We start from the raw sequence: 17,301 nt of genomic DNA, 5'->3' as shown, positions 1-17,301 counted from the left end.
AGAGTTGGACACGACTGAGTGACTGAACAACAGCAAAGAATCATATTGTTTTTACGATTTGGAAAACACAAATATTTATAGTGTCAAATTATTGTTTAGGTTTTTTTATTTTAAGTGAAACAACACAGAATGCTTAATTTTTAGAGCTAGTTAATTTTGGATCTAATACTTTTTATTATAGAAAGTAAAAATCAATCTTGAAAATAGCTTTTAAAAATTATTAGGTAAGGTTCATCAGTTGTAACAAATACACTGCTCAGATGAATGATACGGATTATGTGGGGGGATGTGCAGGTGTGATGGGAAACGGTAAGTGGGAAATCTCTGTATCTTACTCTCAATTTTGTTGTGAGTCTTAAACTGCTCTAAAAAAAATTAAAGTCTTCAAAAAATTGTTAGATACACAGAAATTACATTCACCTACTACAGGAGACAGGGATCAAGACCATTCCCATGGAAAAGAAATGCAAAAAAAGCAAAATGGCTGTCTGGGGAGGCCTTACAAATAGCTGTGAAAAGAAGAGAAGCGAAAAGCAAAGGAGAAAAGGAAGGATATAAACATCTGAATGCAGAGTTCCAAAGAATAGCAAGAAGAGATAAGAAAGCCTTCTTCAGCGATCAATGCAAAGAAATAGAGGAAAACAACAGAATGGGAAAGACTGGGGATCTCCTCAAGAAAATCGGAGATACTAAAGGAACATTTCATGCAAAGATGAGCTTGATAAAGGACAGAAATGGTATGGACCTAACAGAAACAGAAGATATTAAGAAAAGATGGCAAGAATACACAGAAGAACTGTACAAAAAAGATCTTCATGACCCAGATAATCACGATGGTGTGATCACTGACCTAGAGCCAGACATCGTGGAATGTGAAGTCAAGTGGGCCTAAGAAAGCATCACTACGAACAAAGCTAGTGGAGGTGATGGAATTCCAGTTGAGCTATTCCAAATCCTGAAAGATGATGCTGTGAAAGTGCTACACTCAATATGCCAGCAAAAACTCAGCAGTGGCCACAGGACTGGAAAAGGTCAGTTTTCATTCCTTAATGCCAAAGAATGCTCAAACTACCGCACAATTGCACTCATCTCACACACTAGTAAAGTAATGCTCAAAATTCTCCAAGCCAGGCTTCAGCAATATGTGAACCGTGAACTTCCTAATGTTCAAGCTGGTTTTAGAAAAGGCAGAGGAACCAGAGATCAAATTGCCAACATCTGCTGGATCATTGAAAAAGCAAGAGAGTTCCAAAAAAACATCTATTTCTGCTTTATTGACTATGCCAAAGCCTTTGACTGTGTGGATCACAATAAACTGTGGAAAATTCTTCAAGAGATGGGAATACCAGACCACCTGATCTGCCTCTTGAGAAATTTGTATGCAGGTCAGGAAGCAACAGTTAGAATTGTACATGGAACAACAGACTGGTTCCAAATAGGAAAAGGAGTTCGTCAAGGCTGTATATTGTCACCCTGTTTATTTAACTTATATGCAGAGTACATCATGAGAAACGCTGGACTGGAAGAAACACAAACTGGAATCAAGATTGCCAGGAGAAATATCAATAACCTCAGATATGCAGATGACACCACCCTTATGGCAGAAAGTGAAAAGGAACTCAAAAGCCTCTTGATGAAAGTGAAAGTGGAGAGTGAAAAAGTTGGCTTAAAGCTCAACATTCAGAAAACGAAGATCATGGCATCCGGTCCCACCACTTCATGGGAAATAGATGGGGAAACAGTGGAAACAGTGTCAGACTTTATTTTTCTGGGCTCCAAAATCACTGCAGATGGTGACTGCAGCCATGAAATTAAAAGACGCTTACTCCTTGAAAGGAAAGTTATGACCAACCTAGATAGCATATTCAAAAGCAGAGACATTACTTTGCCAACAAAGGTTCGTCTAGTCAAGGCTATGGTTTTTCCTGTGGTCATGTATGGCTGTGAGAGTTGGACCGTGAAGAAGAGTGAGCACCGAAGAATTGATGCTTTTGAACTGTGGTGTTGGAGAAGACTCTTGAGAGTCCCTTGGACTGCAAGGAGATCCAACCAGTCCATTCTGAAGGAGATCAGCCCTGGGATTTCTTTGGAGGGAATGATGCTGAAGCTGAAACTCCAGTACTTTGGCCACCTCATCGAAGAGTTGACTCATTGGAAAAGAGTCTGATGCTGGGAGGGATTGGGGGCAGGAGGAGAAGGGGACGACAGAGGATGAGATGGCTGGATGGCATCACTGACTCGATGGACATGAGTCTGGGTGAACTCCGGGAGTTGGTGATGGACAGGGAGGCCTGGCGTGCTGTGATTCATGGGGTCACAAAGAGTCGGACACGACTGAGCGACTGATCTGATCTGATCTGACTCTGATATACCAGTGTTATATTGCTATACAGCAATCTACTTTTCTTAGAAGTAATTTACATTAGTAGCAGTTAATATCGATAAGCTGCTTACTAGGTGTCAGATCCTAAGGGGAAAATTTAGTAAGATCTAATAAACTCTGAATAGCGAGAAAGTCAGACTGTTCCTAGTGCTTTGCTTTGTCCAGATGTAAATGCTCTCAGCTGTCATTTGAATGACTGCCGACACCCTTAATACCTATGGAAAGGCCGGCCCTAATCCTAGATCCTTGTGATGTTGGAACAGGGAGGTCTTTAGCCATCAAGTCCAGAATCTTAATTTCTTGGATGAAAACGTCATGACCCAGAAAGGGTAAGTGATTTCCCCAAGTGATTTACTCCAAGATCCCAGAGCCTGCTCATTAGACAGAGCTGGGATTGGAATAGACAAATTATTGTGGCCCGATTTGGAAATTTACCCTAAGATGTCCTTATCACAGAACATATTTATCAAATGTCAAACTGCCACAGCGTCTCCACTGCATTCCTTTAGAAAAATAACCTTAAAAGGTGAAGTTGTCGGTGGGTGGAGATGACAGTGACTCAGCAGTGTCCTTGAGCCCGTTAATGGCTTAGCAGAACTCTCTGTATAGATACTTCTGCCTCCATCTGCCAGATGGCTTTTAGTGGCCCTCCCCCTCCACCCTAGCCCCAATGCTATAGCTTCGGCAAAAATAAAAGAATAGCAACATGACAATAACAACAAAACAGCCAACCTGCGTGCGTGCTAAGTTGCTTCAGTCCTGTCCGGCTCTTTGTGACTCTATGGACTGTAGCCCGCCAGGCTCCTCTGTCCATGGGCTTCTCCAGGCGGGAATACTGGAGTGGGTTGCCAGGCCCTCCTCCAGGGCCTCTTCCCAACCCAGGGGATTGAGTCCGCATCTCTTATGTCTCCTGCATTGGCAGGTGAGTTCTTTACCACCAGCGCCACCTGCGAAGTCCAAAAAAACCCAACACACATCTAAAAAACAAAAACAAAAAACCCAAACCTTTCTTTTCTTTATTTATTTATTTTGCCTAAATGTGAGCATTAGAGCGTTTTAAAAATTTCAAAGATTAAAATGCACCATTTTTGTTACTTATGTCAAATCTTTTCATTTATGCTGTTTTAGGTGTTAATTGGGCTTCCCTGGTGGCTCAGTGGTTAAGAATCCATCTATAATGTAGGAGATGCAGATTCAATTACTGGGTTGGGAATATCTCCTGGAGAAGGAAATGGCAACCCACTCCAGTCTTCTTGCCTGGAGAATCCCCGTGGACAGAGAAGCCTGGCGGGCCACTGTCCATGGGGTCGCAAAGTGTCAGACACGACTGAGTGACTAAGCCCACACCCAGCAGGACAAAGTAAGCATCCCTGAACACAAACATTGGCAAGTAGGGACAGAAAGCGTTGCTAGTGGTTTTTATTTTTGTCTTTTTATTATGGAAAAACTTTAAATGTATTCAAAAGTAGAGAAAATGGTAGAATGAATCCGTATTTCACTAATCATGAAGCCTTAACAATGGTCAACATATGGCCAATCTAGCTTCTTTCATCTGCCCCTCCCCACTGGATTATTTTAAACAAAGCCCAGATGTCTTATTTCATCTGTGACTATGCCAGAGTGTATCTTTAAAACAATAAAGAGACTTGCCTTTGTAAAAAAAAAAATAACCACAATGCTATTAGCACACCAGAAAACAGCATTCTTTGCTGTCATCAAAAATATCTGATGCGTATTCAGATTTCCCTGATTGTCTTGTAAATTTTTTCTCAGTTGGTGAGTTAGAATCAGATCCAAATAAGGGCCACACATGCGCTTAGTTGATAAATGTCTCAGGCCTCTTTTAATCTATAGGTTCACCCTTTTCTCCCTCCTCTTGCGATTTATTGCAGAAACCAAATTCTTCACCTGTAGAATTTCCTACAGTATGAATTTTTGCTAATTGTATAGCCCTGATGTAGCTTAATTTTCCTGTCCCCTGTATTTCCCATAAACTGGTAATTAGAACCAGAGCTTTGGCAGATTTTGGGGTAGGGGGCATATGCTTTCTAGTGACCTTCCCTGGTGGCTCAGTGATAAAGAATCTGCCTGCAGTACCGGAGACATGGGTTTGATCCCTGGATCAGGAACATTCTCTGGAGGAGTAAATGGCAACCCACTCCAGCATTCTTGCCTGGAGAATCCCATGGACAAAGGAGGCTGGTGGGCTACAGTCCATGGGGTTGCAAAGAGTTGGACACGACTGACTGAGCACACACACACGTATACTTTGTCCTGCAGGACATCAGGGGCCACATGCTACCTGGCCTTCCTGTTTGTAGGGTTAAGTTTGACCTGCGAACAAGTGTCGTCAGCCTGACACATCCATTATAAACTCCCCCATCTGCTTTGTGCCTGGTGGTTTTAGCAATCACTGGTAATTATTGTCTAGATCAGGGGCTGGCAGACTCTTTCTATAAAGGGCCAGAGAGTGAATATTTCAGACTTTGAGAGCCATATGGTCTCCATCATTGCACATAGCAGCCTTAGGTAACATGTAAATAACTGGGCATAACTGTGTTCCTATAAAACTTTACTTACCAGATTAGGTCTGGCCTGTTGGCCAATTTTTTTGCTGACTCCTGACCTACATCAATTATTTCATAAGGGGTTGCAAGATGATATGATTCTATCATTCTTTCTTTGTTTATTCACTGAAAGCCTTCTGTAAAGAATTTGACCTCATCTGGTATTCGGCTCCTCTAAGCAACTGTTTGTAAAGGAAAAGCAGGGTAAATACTGGAGTCTTTCCCTTTGTTTATTATCCACCTTCAGAATATGGTGTTGGTTTCCTAGCATCTTCCAGAGGTGACCATTTTGTTTTTAAAGTACCATCATGGAATTCCAGATCTGTGACATGGTCGATATTTCAGGCCTCCTAGACTTGGGCCCTGTACATGCTCAGAAGAGCCTCTCGGCTGTTGTCTTAATAGTTAAACTGCAGCCGTGTGGCACTCCCCAGACGTCTTTATTTTATTGTTATTATTATTTTTTTTGTCTTTGAGTGAATCTAAATCTCAAGGACAGATGTCCTCAAATATTTTCCTTTGGCAGGTGTTAAATGAGTGCCCATTCTATGTCAGACCCAGTCCTGGATCCTTTCCTCCCAGGCATCCTTATATCCCTGGCAGAAAGGCTCTGATGTACAGTTGTTATAGAATAAGTGGTCTCCTTCTGCAGCTGTAGAATCCACGATGCTCTGGTTTCCAGTTTTATCAGGTAAGAAAAACACGTTTTTCAAATTCAACAGTGAGATTCTTTCACATAGCTTTCCATAGTTTTTAATCTGTGTTAAAACATTTGTTTTTAATCATGGCTAAGTCACTGCTATTAAGCGAGATTGACATTTAAGTGTTCACAATGCAATATTATTTAGTTAGCCTGCAATCTGAAATTTGATTTAATACCCTCTGGTTTTTCATTAGTGCCAAGTGGGGGAAAAAACGGACACATTTAAAGAGCTCAAATTTAACATTGTCAGAAATGTTGAGATGCTCTCTCCTGGTGAATCAGCCAAAGTTCTCTTCAATCAGTGGACTGTTCCGATGCTCCTTCTCGCTTCCTCTCTCTCTTGTTTTAGCGCTGAGTTCGCTCTGCATTTTCTCTCTGTTGTGGCCGGACTTTCACCCTAAACCCACAGGCTCTGTCTTCCCCTCAGTTATTTGAGGTTCTGTGAGGTCTCCTTTAAGTGTTGGTGTCGCTGCCCTGCTGCTGCTTTTGACACCTCCTTGTCACCCTCTCTTTCATTGGATTTAGGGGCGACCTTTAGTTTTTCTTCTCATCCTCCTCTTGCTTGCTTCCCTCTCCTCTCTTTTCCCAACCCACCAGCAGTGTGCCCGGATCTTGTTTGATCTCACCTCCGCGTTTCTCTCTGACTTGCTTGGGAAGCTCGTGGTTTGCCAGTCTTGGGTTCACGATTTTAATTATCCCCGCTCCGCACATGACTCTAGAGCCCTGTCTCCAACGCTGAGCTCCGATGTTTCTATTTCTATATTTATTGTCAAGGATGAGATGTTTAAACGTTGACTACTTTTTTTTTTAACAACCGAAGATAAGATCCAAGAGAAGAGAGTATACCGTGTTCCTGAGGTACCTTTCAATGTAGTCCTGTCCCTCTTGAAGTCCCTGGTGGTTGGCTGATCAATGAAACGATCTTGAAGATGGGTTTAAAGCCTTCTGAAACTTGTCTACAGATCCCTCTCCGTTTCCATCTTCGGCTATACCCTGTCTCTGGTCTGGCCCTATATCTGCTGGCTGTCCTTGCTTTAGACTACTTTATAACATTTCTCTATTTAATATATCTTGCCACACCACCAGTTTCCCTTCTTTCTGGAAAGATTTTCCAGATGAATTCTGACCATCTTCAGATACCAGAAGCTGAACCCCTTTTCTCTGAACCATAAAACTGGTTGTGTGTGTGTGTGTGTGTGTGTGTGTGTGCTTTTGGCAATTCCATGGACTGTAGCCCGCCAGGCTCCTCTGTCCATGGGACTTTTCAGGCAAGGATACTCAAGTGGGTTGCCACTTCCTGCTCCAGGGGATCTTCCCAACCCAGGGATTGAACTCCAGTCTCTTGAGTTTCCTGCATTGGCAGGCGATTCTTTACCACTGAGCCACCGGGGGGGCTCGAGCAGGTGGCTCAGTGGTAAAGAACCTGCCTACCAATGCAGGAGATGAGGGTTCTATCCTTGAGTCAGGAAGATCCCCTGGAGAAGGAAATGGCAACCCACTCCAGTATTCTTGCCTGGAAAATCTCAAGGATGGAGTAGCCTGGCAGGCTACATTCCATGGGGTTGCAGAAGAGTCTGACATGCTTAAACAACTAAATAACAACACCACAAAATTAGGAGGAATTTTTTTTTTCATGACTTGAAAACTTCCCCAAACCCATTATTTTCTGCACTGATAAGAACGGAAGCAATGTTTTATTTTTTATCTTTTGAAGATGTAAGTATTTAGTATGTCTGACACACAACAAAATCATTTAACCCTAATGTGTAATAAATGTAAAACTTTATTTCCTAACAGTGTGCTCCTTTTCCTATACAAACATCATTTTTATCTCATTAAAAAAACATTGAAGCTCTTTGCTTTATCCTAATCTTCACAGTTGAGTATGTGTCGATCAATAAAGCCACTTTATGTAACTGTTGCAGAGTGACACGTTCATTAAGATTGAGGCTGAAAGGCCTTTTGAGAAAAGCCCTTCAGGGCAAATTCAATAACACTTAATCTAATATTTCTGTTTCTGCTTACCAAGCTTATATTAAGGCAAATAGTAAATGTAGAATTTAGAAAGTGATTTTTTTCCTTTAAAAATCTTTGCCCATTATTGATTGAAGTATTTTGTTCATCGGATTGATCACATTTTACTGAGTCAGACCACAGGTGGGCCTTGGTAAGTACAGATATTCAGGATATGTAGGCATTTCTATTGAAGATGGAGGAGAGAGAATACATTCCTTAGAATTATGGGAAGTGAGCAAAACACTTTTGGGAGAGATGAAAAGGAAAAATATTTTCATTTGTGACTTTGTTTTTACTTTAGAATAATAGTATAGCAAGAATACCTTTCTGGCTTTTACTATATTTATAATTTTGAGAAAGTTGTGAGTTTCGAGACTAGCAGTGGTCATTTTTACTTAGTGTATAAGGAAACATTTAGAGAAAATTTAAAACGCTTTAAGGGCAAAGTATACCTCTTCATGGAGAAGGAAATGGTAACTCACTCCAGTGTTCTTGCCTGGAGAATCTAAGGGATGGAGGTGCCTGGTGGGCTGCCGTCTATGGGGTCGCACAGAGTCAGACACAACTGAAGCAACTTAGCAGCAGCAGCAGCATACCTCTTCAGATTGATGTCCTGATATTTACAGACAAACAATCCTACAGAAGTTGTAATCTCTGATTTTTATTGATGAGTATCTAGGAGCCTAAACCTGAAGCTGACTGTGGATAAATATTTATGAAAATGGGATTTTCAATGATGAAGATAAAAGAATTCATTCATTTGTTCAACATATATTGGAGGCTTTCTAGATGGTATGATTTAAGGGCACCCCACTCCAGTACTCTTGCCTGGAGAATCCTATGCATGGAGGAGCCTGGTGGGCTGCAGTCCATGGGGTCGCTAAGAGTCGGACACGACTGAGCGACTTCACTTTCACTTTTCACCTTCATGCATTGGAGAAGGAAATGGCAACCCACTCCAGTGTTCTTGCCTGGAGAATCCCAGGGACGGGGGAGCCTGGTAGGAGGCCGTCTATGGGGTCGCACAGAGTTGGACACGACTGAAGCGACTTAGCAGCAGCAGCAGCTGCAGCATATCAACCTAAAGCAGGAATGAGTTTGGACTATTCCTGGAACTAGCAAACGGGGATGTGACAGGAAGGTGACATGAGTGGTGAATCCAGACAAGACGGAAGGGAATGTAGAGGCCAGACTGTGCCGTAGGGAGTCTGGACTCTAATCTCTATGTAATGGAAAACTACTCAGTGATGGTGACTGTTTTGCTTAGTATTAATGTGTGAAGTCGCTCAGTCATGTCTGACTCTTTGTGACCCCGTGGACTGTAGCCCGCCAGGCTCCTCTGTCCATGGGATTCTCCAGGCAAGAATACTGGAGTGGGTTGCCATTTCCTTCTCCAGGGGATCTTCTCAACCCAGGGATCGAACCTGGGTCTCCTGCACTGCAGGCAGACACTTTATCCTCTGAGCCACCAGGGAAACTTAGTATTAATATTCATATATAAAACAATATTTAGAGAAAATATAGAAACCTTAATGACAAAGTATACCTCCTTAGGTTGATGTCTATAAAAATATAATCTAATTTACATTTCTAGAAGTTCATATTTGAGCTGCAAAGAAGATAGTTTGTTGTGGGGCAAAACAGAAGCAGGAAGATTATTTAGGAGACAATATCCTAACAGATAGGCTTTCTAGGTGGTCCTGGTGGTAAAGAATCTGCCTACCAATGCAGGACATGCAGGAAATGTGGGTGTGATCCCTGGGTCGGGAAGATCCCCTGGAGGAGGGCATGGCACCCCACTCCAGTATTCTTGCTGGGAAAATTCCATGGACACAGAGAAGCCTGGCAGGCTACATGGGGTGACCACGTAGGTCACCCATGGGGTCCCACCATGGGGTTGCAAAGAGTCAAACACAGCAATTGTAATGGACAAGGTCACACGTGGGTGCAGATGGAAGACTGGAGACACGTTGTGGGCAGAGTTGACTCTTCTCCCTAGTGAGTTGGATGTGAGGAGTGAGACGCGGGGTAGGATGAAGCAGGACTCTTGGGTTGTGACCTGAAAAACAGAGAATGAGAAACTAGCACACATTGTAAAGCAGTTTTATCCCAGTTTACAAGGTAACTAATCATTAATTTAAAAAGCAGAGGAGGGTGGTGCCATTCATTATGATGGAGAAACTGTACTGGGTGTGGTTAGAAGTGAAGATCAAAAACTGGTCTTGGATTGAATTCAGATCTGAAATGTTAGTGAGAAGACAAGGGGCGGGGTCTAGTAGGCGGTCTGTGACTCAGGGGAAAGGTGTGAGCTGTAGACCCAGAGTCAGGGGGGCTGTCAGGTGGCACTTAAAACTGTGGGAGCAGATGCAATGATCAGTGGCTCCAGACCAAGTGCTCGGGTGCCCCAACCTTCAGAGACGTGGTAGAGGAGGAGCTGGCAGAGAACGAGTGGTCCCGAAGAGAACTGGGGAAATGTGGCATCCTGGCAGGGATGAGCAGAGAGGGTTTGGGGAGGAAGGCCGTGGGCAGTGGGTGGAAAACTCTAGAGAGGTGAAACGAGATGAAGGCAGAGAAGGATCCATTTATTACCTTTATAGTCGACTTCTGCCTTCAGAAATCTCATCTTACTTGCTTTTGTATCCTCAACGTCTAGCACATAGCTTGACACATCATAGGCATTGGTAAATACTTGTTGAATAATTAAATGAAAGAGGTGGTATGAAAAGAGGGCTACATCATGTGTCTATCGGAATTAAAATCCAACTACTGCTCTTTTAAGTATTTTCTGTAGGAATTGAAGATGGCTTTCCTATCAATTACTAATATATTGATTAAAATGTTTTGAAAGTCTTTGATTTTCAGCTATGATTTCGGGCGTATGATTGTGTAGTTTTTTTGACCAGTAGGTATGTTTCCTCTGTTTTCCAAAAGAAAGGCAGTTACATTCGTTTGGGAGAAGGAGCATTTGAGTATGTGTGTATGTGTGGTATTAGTTTTATTTGAAATCAGCATTAAAATAATTAACTTATTTCTACCTAAGTTTGAAGTTGTAGAAATGTTGCAAAGCACCTACGTTAGTCTCTTTGATCATGTTATTCTTTCTTGATATAGTTAGAGACTTTTATTCAATTTGGCCAAGGGAAATTATGGGGAAGGATTAATAGCAAAGAGGTTTGTCTAATGGGAAAGGATTCAGTCACTTTTAACAATGTAATTTGTAGCCTATATTCCTGTTAACACTTGATCTTCTTATATTCTACTTTTGCTTCTTCCAAGTAAAGTAAGATACCAGACAAGCAATCTAAACTTATAAAAGAAAGAATGAAAGAAAGTGTAGTCGCTCAGTCATGTCTGACTCTTTGTGACCCTGTGGACTGTAGCCCACCAGGCTCCTCTGTCCATGGAATTCTCCAGGCAAGAATACTGGAGTGATTGCCATTCCCTTCTCCAGGGGATCTTCCTGACTTAGGGATCAAGCCTGGGTCTCTCACATTGCAGGAAGATTCTTTACCATCTGAGCCACCAGGGAAGCCAAAACTTAATAAGACTTAATAAGACATCTGTTCATGTCCTATACAGACAGAATACTCATTGAAAAAAAAAAATAAAATTTCCCTTTCAACTCATCAGGTCGTGGAGATTATTAGAATCCTGTAAGTTTGGTAGATAACGTTTTACTTGCTGTGAGTTCTATCTATAGATAGAAAACCTGGGTAGCTTGGTTCAGTGCATATTCTTATAACTGCTACCGGTTTAGAATGCCGAAGTACTTAAAAATATCAGTGGATACATTATTTATAAATTTCTGACAGCATCCGTATAGTATTTACTTATGTAAAATATTTCTACCCGTATGATTTAATTGAATCCTTACAACAACTGCTGAGACAGGTGTTCCTTCTTAGTCCAAGATCAGATAGCCTGTCAGTGTCAGAGCCGAGCCCCACATCTGGGTCTCCTGACTCATTTCAGACTGCCTTCAAGTGATGGCCATGCGTCTGGCTCCCCACAAGTCCTGAGATTGCAGGTGTGGATATACGTAGGGTGAGGAGAACCTGACTTTTCTCCGTCATTGCTGGATATACACACTGGTTTAAGAGAGTTGGCAAATGATGAATCGTTAAATCCCTCCTCCATCTGTATAAACAGTGGCCTCTCATCCAGCAGTTAAAGCCTGGAGCACTCGGTCATTAATTCTGCTGTATTCTAATAAACAGATTATGATTCCCCATCAAATTAAATTGCCTGGTTGTGGAGGAGGGGTAAAGTAAGAGTTTCTGTCTTTGACGGAAGTTTTCTGGAAGTGCTCAGAAGGCTGCCAAGCAACCACTAAGGGTTATTGGTGTTGGAGGTTAAATTCGTTTTAGAGTCGGCTGGTGATCCTTCAAGAATGAGCGTTCGGCATCTACTGAGCCTCTTCTTCCAGAGTTTTCTAAGTTAGAGCCTTTTTTTAATAGCAAGAAGGATTGTTCTTAATGAAAAGGCACAGCAACCGCCCCACCCCCACCAATCTGAGCTTATCATGCTATACAAAAGCTTAAATGTTGTTAATGTTCTCTAAGGGGGCACTATGATCACTGGGACTGAAATCAGCATATTATTGGCAATTTGTAATTATTAACAGTAATGTGAGTTTTTCAGACTCTAACTGGAAGCTAACTTAATGAATCTCTGGATGGAAAGACTGGACATTCTTGAAGGTAGATGCCACATATATGGTATAAGTTTACTTTGAGACTCAAGAGCCATAAATACTAAGATTTGGAGTGTAGGGATTTGTGAATGCAATTTAGCATTATATGGCCAGTATGTGTCATTTTTAGTAGCTGAGCTTAACATCAGTGTCCTGCCTTGGTTATTCACAAAGAAGGATGGTGCTGCAAGTGCTGGCATCTCTCATATTGTTTTTCACTTTTTGGGTGGGGGGTGGGTTAGAGCTATCAGTCAAGAATTTAAGATGTCATAAAAACTGATGATCAAAACCCGAAAATGTTTGAATAATAATGTTCCAGTTTTGCACAAAAAGAAATTAAAGATAGAAGCAAGTCTTTAGCACCATCTCTAAAAACAGGAACCATAGGTAATGTAAGTGACTGCTGCTCAATCTGTATCAGTTTTTTGGTTAGAGAACCCTTTAAAATATACTGTCTACCCATGTAGGAAGCAATGTTAATACTGTTTATTTTCCAGGATTGGAGGAGGATCCAGGAAATGAGAATTGAGACTTGGCAGTGTTGCTGTTTCATAAGGGGAAAAAATATAACCTGTCCTGTTAATGCCAAATTAAAATGGTTGATGGACTCCGTGAGCATGATTCAGGCTAAATGAAACCAGTATGAGAAATATTGGAAGAAACTAAATTCACCCTGAGACATATAAAGATAATTTATATGGACACTGGAGTGAGACAGAGGACAGAACCCTGGACAGGCGACAAAATAGCATCACATTTGATGGCTTATTTTTTGAGCTCCCTTTGTTCTTATTTCTTATGTGATCTTGGAAAAAATGCTTATCTTTTGTGTCCATTTACATATCCTTTGGGGCTCCCCAGGTGGTGCTAGTAGTAAAGAACCCACCTGCCAAAACAGGAGACACAAGAGCCGAGGGTTTGATCCCTGGGTCGGGAAGATCCCCTGGAGAAAGGCATGGCAACCCACTTGAGTATTCTTGCCTGGAAAATCCCCATGGACAGAGGAGCCTGGGGGGCTACAGTCCGTGGGGTCACAAAGAGTCTGACACGACAGAAGCAACTTAGCACAGCACAGCATATGTCTATTAAATAGGAATGATGGTGCCCTTCATTATTATGAAGGTTATGTATGTTTCTAAAATTTTTCAGTTTCTTAGAGAAAGTCTCTTAATTAACAGAAGTAATTATAGTAAAAATTATGAAAGTTTATATATAGAGGAAGGTACAGGGGACTTTCTTTTGACCAAGAACTTTCTAACACAAACAAAAATTGCAAGGATCTCTTAGGCAGCTTCAAAGTATTCAAGGAAGTCTTTTAGGTAGGATGATGATAAATGGTGGCTGCCTGCTGTCACTCTGCGAGGTCACAGAGTAGAGACCTCTGTGTCCCCTCATGGAAGTGTAGTCACGTGGGTCCTCCCGTTCCCAGCCAGATCCCCAGGGATATAACAGAAATAATGGTTCCATGAACACATGGTTAATGCGGTAGAGTGGCAGCTGGAGACAGACGCCGACCTGACAAAATATAGTAAGAGCACATAAGGAGATTTAAATGCAGCCTAAGAAGACTTCCTAGAGAGGAAAAGCATGATTTTCCCATCAAACATTTCAGTAAATGAATTGAAGGAGATGACAGTCTTCCTGGAGACTTGAATGAAGAGCCAGGTCTCTCAAGTGGAAGAAGCTGAAAGCATAGAACAAAAATATAAAGAAAGGGATCCAAATCACAAGAGAAAATGGATCTAGGAAATATAACATGTGAGTAACAGGAGAGCCAGAGGGAGGAAAAGGACAGATGGAGGAAAGGCAATAATTAAATAAATATAAGAAATAAATTTTCTGAGCTTGAAAATCAAGACTTGTGTCTGTACATTCAAATGGCTCATCAAGTTCCAGGCAAGATTTCTCAATTCTCTGTAATACTGGAAAAGTTCTCGAACTCTTTAAGAATACAAAGCAAAACCTTAAAAGCTTCCAGAAAGAGAGAATGAATTACCTACCATTTAAGGATTATCAGAGAAGGCAATGGCACCCCACTCCAGTATTCTTGCCTGGAAAATCCCATGGACGGAGGAGCCTGGTGGGCTACAGTCCATGGGGTCGCAAAGAGTCGGACACGACTGAGCGACTTCACTTTCACTTTTCACTTTCTTGCATTGGAGAAGGAAATGGCAACCCACTCCAGTGTTCTTGCCTGGAGAATCCCAGAGACGGCGGAGCCTGGTGGGCTGCCATCTATGGGGTCGCACAGAGTCGGACACGACTGATGCGACTTAGCAGCAGCAGCAGCAGCAGCAGACTAGCAACACACTTCTCACTGCTGACCCCAGAAGCTAGAGATAGTGGGGTCCCTTCCATAGACCATGGAGACAAAAGTGAAAATCGCATACACAGTCAAGCTACCATCTCTCTGTTAGGGTAAAAGAAATTTACTGTTACGTAAAAATTCAGAGACGTCATCACCCATTTTCTAACAAAAGTACTTAAGAAGAGTATCAAGTGAAAAGCATCTAAACAGAAGTTAATCAGAAATACTTCAAGGTGAGCAGAGACAATAGCAGAGGAATTTTTTTTTTTAATTTCTAAATTAACCATTGAATTGAAGTGGAAAGGAAAGAGTAAGTTCAAATAGTCTTTACATTAAATGTGAATGAACTGAATTTTCCCATTAAAAATTTGATACTATTAGACTAAATTCAAAAGCAAAACCCAGCTATATGGTATTTTTAAGAAACATTTGAAACAAAGTAATGGAAGTTGAAAAAACAAAAACAAAACAAAAAAAAACGGTAGACAAAGATCCCAGGTCAATACAGAGAGTCAGAAGAACTAGTAATATTAGGTTTAGTATTTAAGTTATATTTAAGATAAAGGCATACTTAGGATAAGGAAAGAGATTATATAATGATTCTTAAAAAGCACAGTTTATGAAGAAGATACATAAGCCTGTATATATAAAGAACATAGCCATTAAATCTGTAAAGCAGAGGATTAGAAATGCAGTTACGATGAGACACTTTAGTAAGCCTTTCTCGTTTGTCTCAACCCATCTTAAGTTCATGCAGACCTCTAAGATGGAGAAATTGAATAAGTAAAAAAGTTAGATTTAACAGATATGCAAGAACCTTACATCCTTTGAATACAGAATATTTCTTTTCTGGTTTACTTACAAACCTTGATTATATACTTGACCACAAAGAAGACCTTAACAAAGCCAAAGGAAAAGAGATTTTTACAGATCTCATTCTCTGATCATAATCCAGTAAGATTAGAAATGAACAAGAGAAGGTAATAAAAAAGAAACTTTACTTGGAAATTTAAAATCACTCTTTATGGCCTTTGTATCAAAAGAAGAGGCAAAAGTCAATTTACACGATATCTAGAAATCAATAAAGGGGGCATGATTTATTCTAAAAGCTGTGAGGTAGAATGAAAGCTATAGGCAGTGGAAGTTTACAGCCTTGGGATGTGTTCATTATTTAAGAATAGAGACAAAGTGTACCTCATCATGAAATGAGAAAGAAGAATGACAAAACAAACTAAAGTAATCAGAAGGAGACAATAGCAAAAGCTGAAGTTAGTGAAATAAAAAATAATAGAAAGGATAAATACATATGCTAAATTTACATGTGCTAAATTGCCTCAGTCGTGTCCTACGCTATGGACTGTAGAGCCCATGAGGCTCCTCTGTCCCTGGGATCCAGCTGTAAACAGCTGGTTCTTTGAAACAGTAAGATAAGACATAAAGATTTGTGTCTGATTAGGAAATGAATAGAGAGTGAAAATTTACAGACTAGAAATGAGAAAAAGGATATAATCAGAGCTACAGGAGCAATTCAAAGAAGATAACAAACACAACTGCATTTGAGACCTCCCTGGTGGTCCAGTGGCTAGGACTCTGTGCTCCTAATGCCGGGGGCCCAGGATTCATCCCTGGTCAGGGAACGAGATCCCCCAGGCTGCAAGCAAGGATCCCGCTGCATGCCACAACAGAAATAAAGGATCCGGCGTGCTGCACCTAAGACCCAGTGCAAACCAATACATAAATAAAAACAAAGATTAAAAAAGATAACTTCATTCAGCTCCAGGACAATAAAATTTCAGAAACCTGAAATGGCTTATTTCCTTGCCAAATATAAATGTCTAAACTTGACTCAGGAAAAAGTAGAAAATTTGAGTAAGACAATAAATACCATAAAAGACATTGGAAAAGTGATTAAAGATCTTCCCTTTAAAAAGGCCGTGGTGGGACTTCCCTCATGGTATAATGAGTGAGAGACGGTCTGCTAATGCAGGGGACACGGATTTGGTCCCTGATTGGGGAAGATCCTACATGCCACGGGCAACCGAGCCCATGCGCCACAACTGCTGAAGCCTGTGCCCCCTAGGGCCCGAGAACCACAGCTAATGAGCCCCTGGGCAGCAGCTACTGAAGCCCAAGTGCCCCAGTGCCTTGCTCCACAACGAGAGAAGCCACCACAGTGAGAAGCCTGTGCTCTGCAACTCGAGAAAGCCTGCTTGCAGCAATGAATACCCAGTGTGATCAAAACCAAAAAATAAATAAAAATTATTTTTAAAAAGGCAATGGGATCATATGAAGTTATAGATGAGATTTATTTGTGTGAATGTTTAGTCGCTCAGTCATGTCCGACTCTTTGAGACGCCATGGATTATAGCCCACCAGGCTCGTCTGTCCATGGAATTCTCCAGGCAAGAATACTGGATCGGGTTGCCATGCCGTCCTCTAGGGGATCTTCCCAACCTAGGAACTGAACCCAGGTCCCCTGCATTGCAGGTGGATTCTTTACCATTTGAGTAGGGTTTATCCCAAGAACAGAAGAGTCGAAATCTTATCAGTGAAATCCTTCACCGGATCAAATTAGGGCTAGAAAACCATATGGTCATATCAGGAGATGCTGAAAAGTGTTTAATAAAATGT

General features: G+C 41.4%; 1 protein-coding gene across 3 annotated transcripts in view; it reads left to right on the top strand.

The window, feature by feature from the left end:
- The window catches only part of RNF182 (ring finger protein 182), a 51,269-nt gene that overhangs the window by 21,690 nt on the left and 12,278 nt on the right, over positions 1 to 17,301 (top strand). The window contains exon 1 of one of the 3 annotated variants that reach the window (XM_024983604.2): positions 1,851 to 5,641. The gene's annotated coding sequence lies outside the window, so the exon portion shown is untranslated. 3 annotated transcript variants of the gene reach the window in all.

The sequence above is a fragment of the Bos taurus genome, chromosome 23 (assembly GCF_002263795.3).
Source record: "Bos taurus isolate L1 Dominette 01449 registration number 42190680 breed Hereford chromosome 23, ARS-UCD2.0, whole genome shotgun sequence".
Classification (NCBI taxonomy): Eukaryota; Metazoa; Chordata; class Mammalia; order Artiodactyla; family Bovidae; genus Bos; species Bos taurus.
Note: the sequence above shows the minus strand (reverse complement) of the source record. Positions and strands in the feature narration are given on the sequence as shown.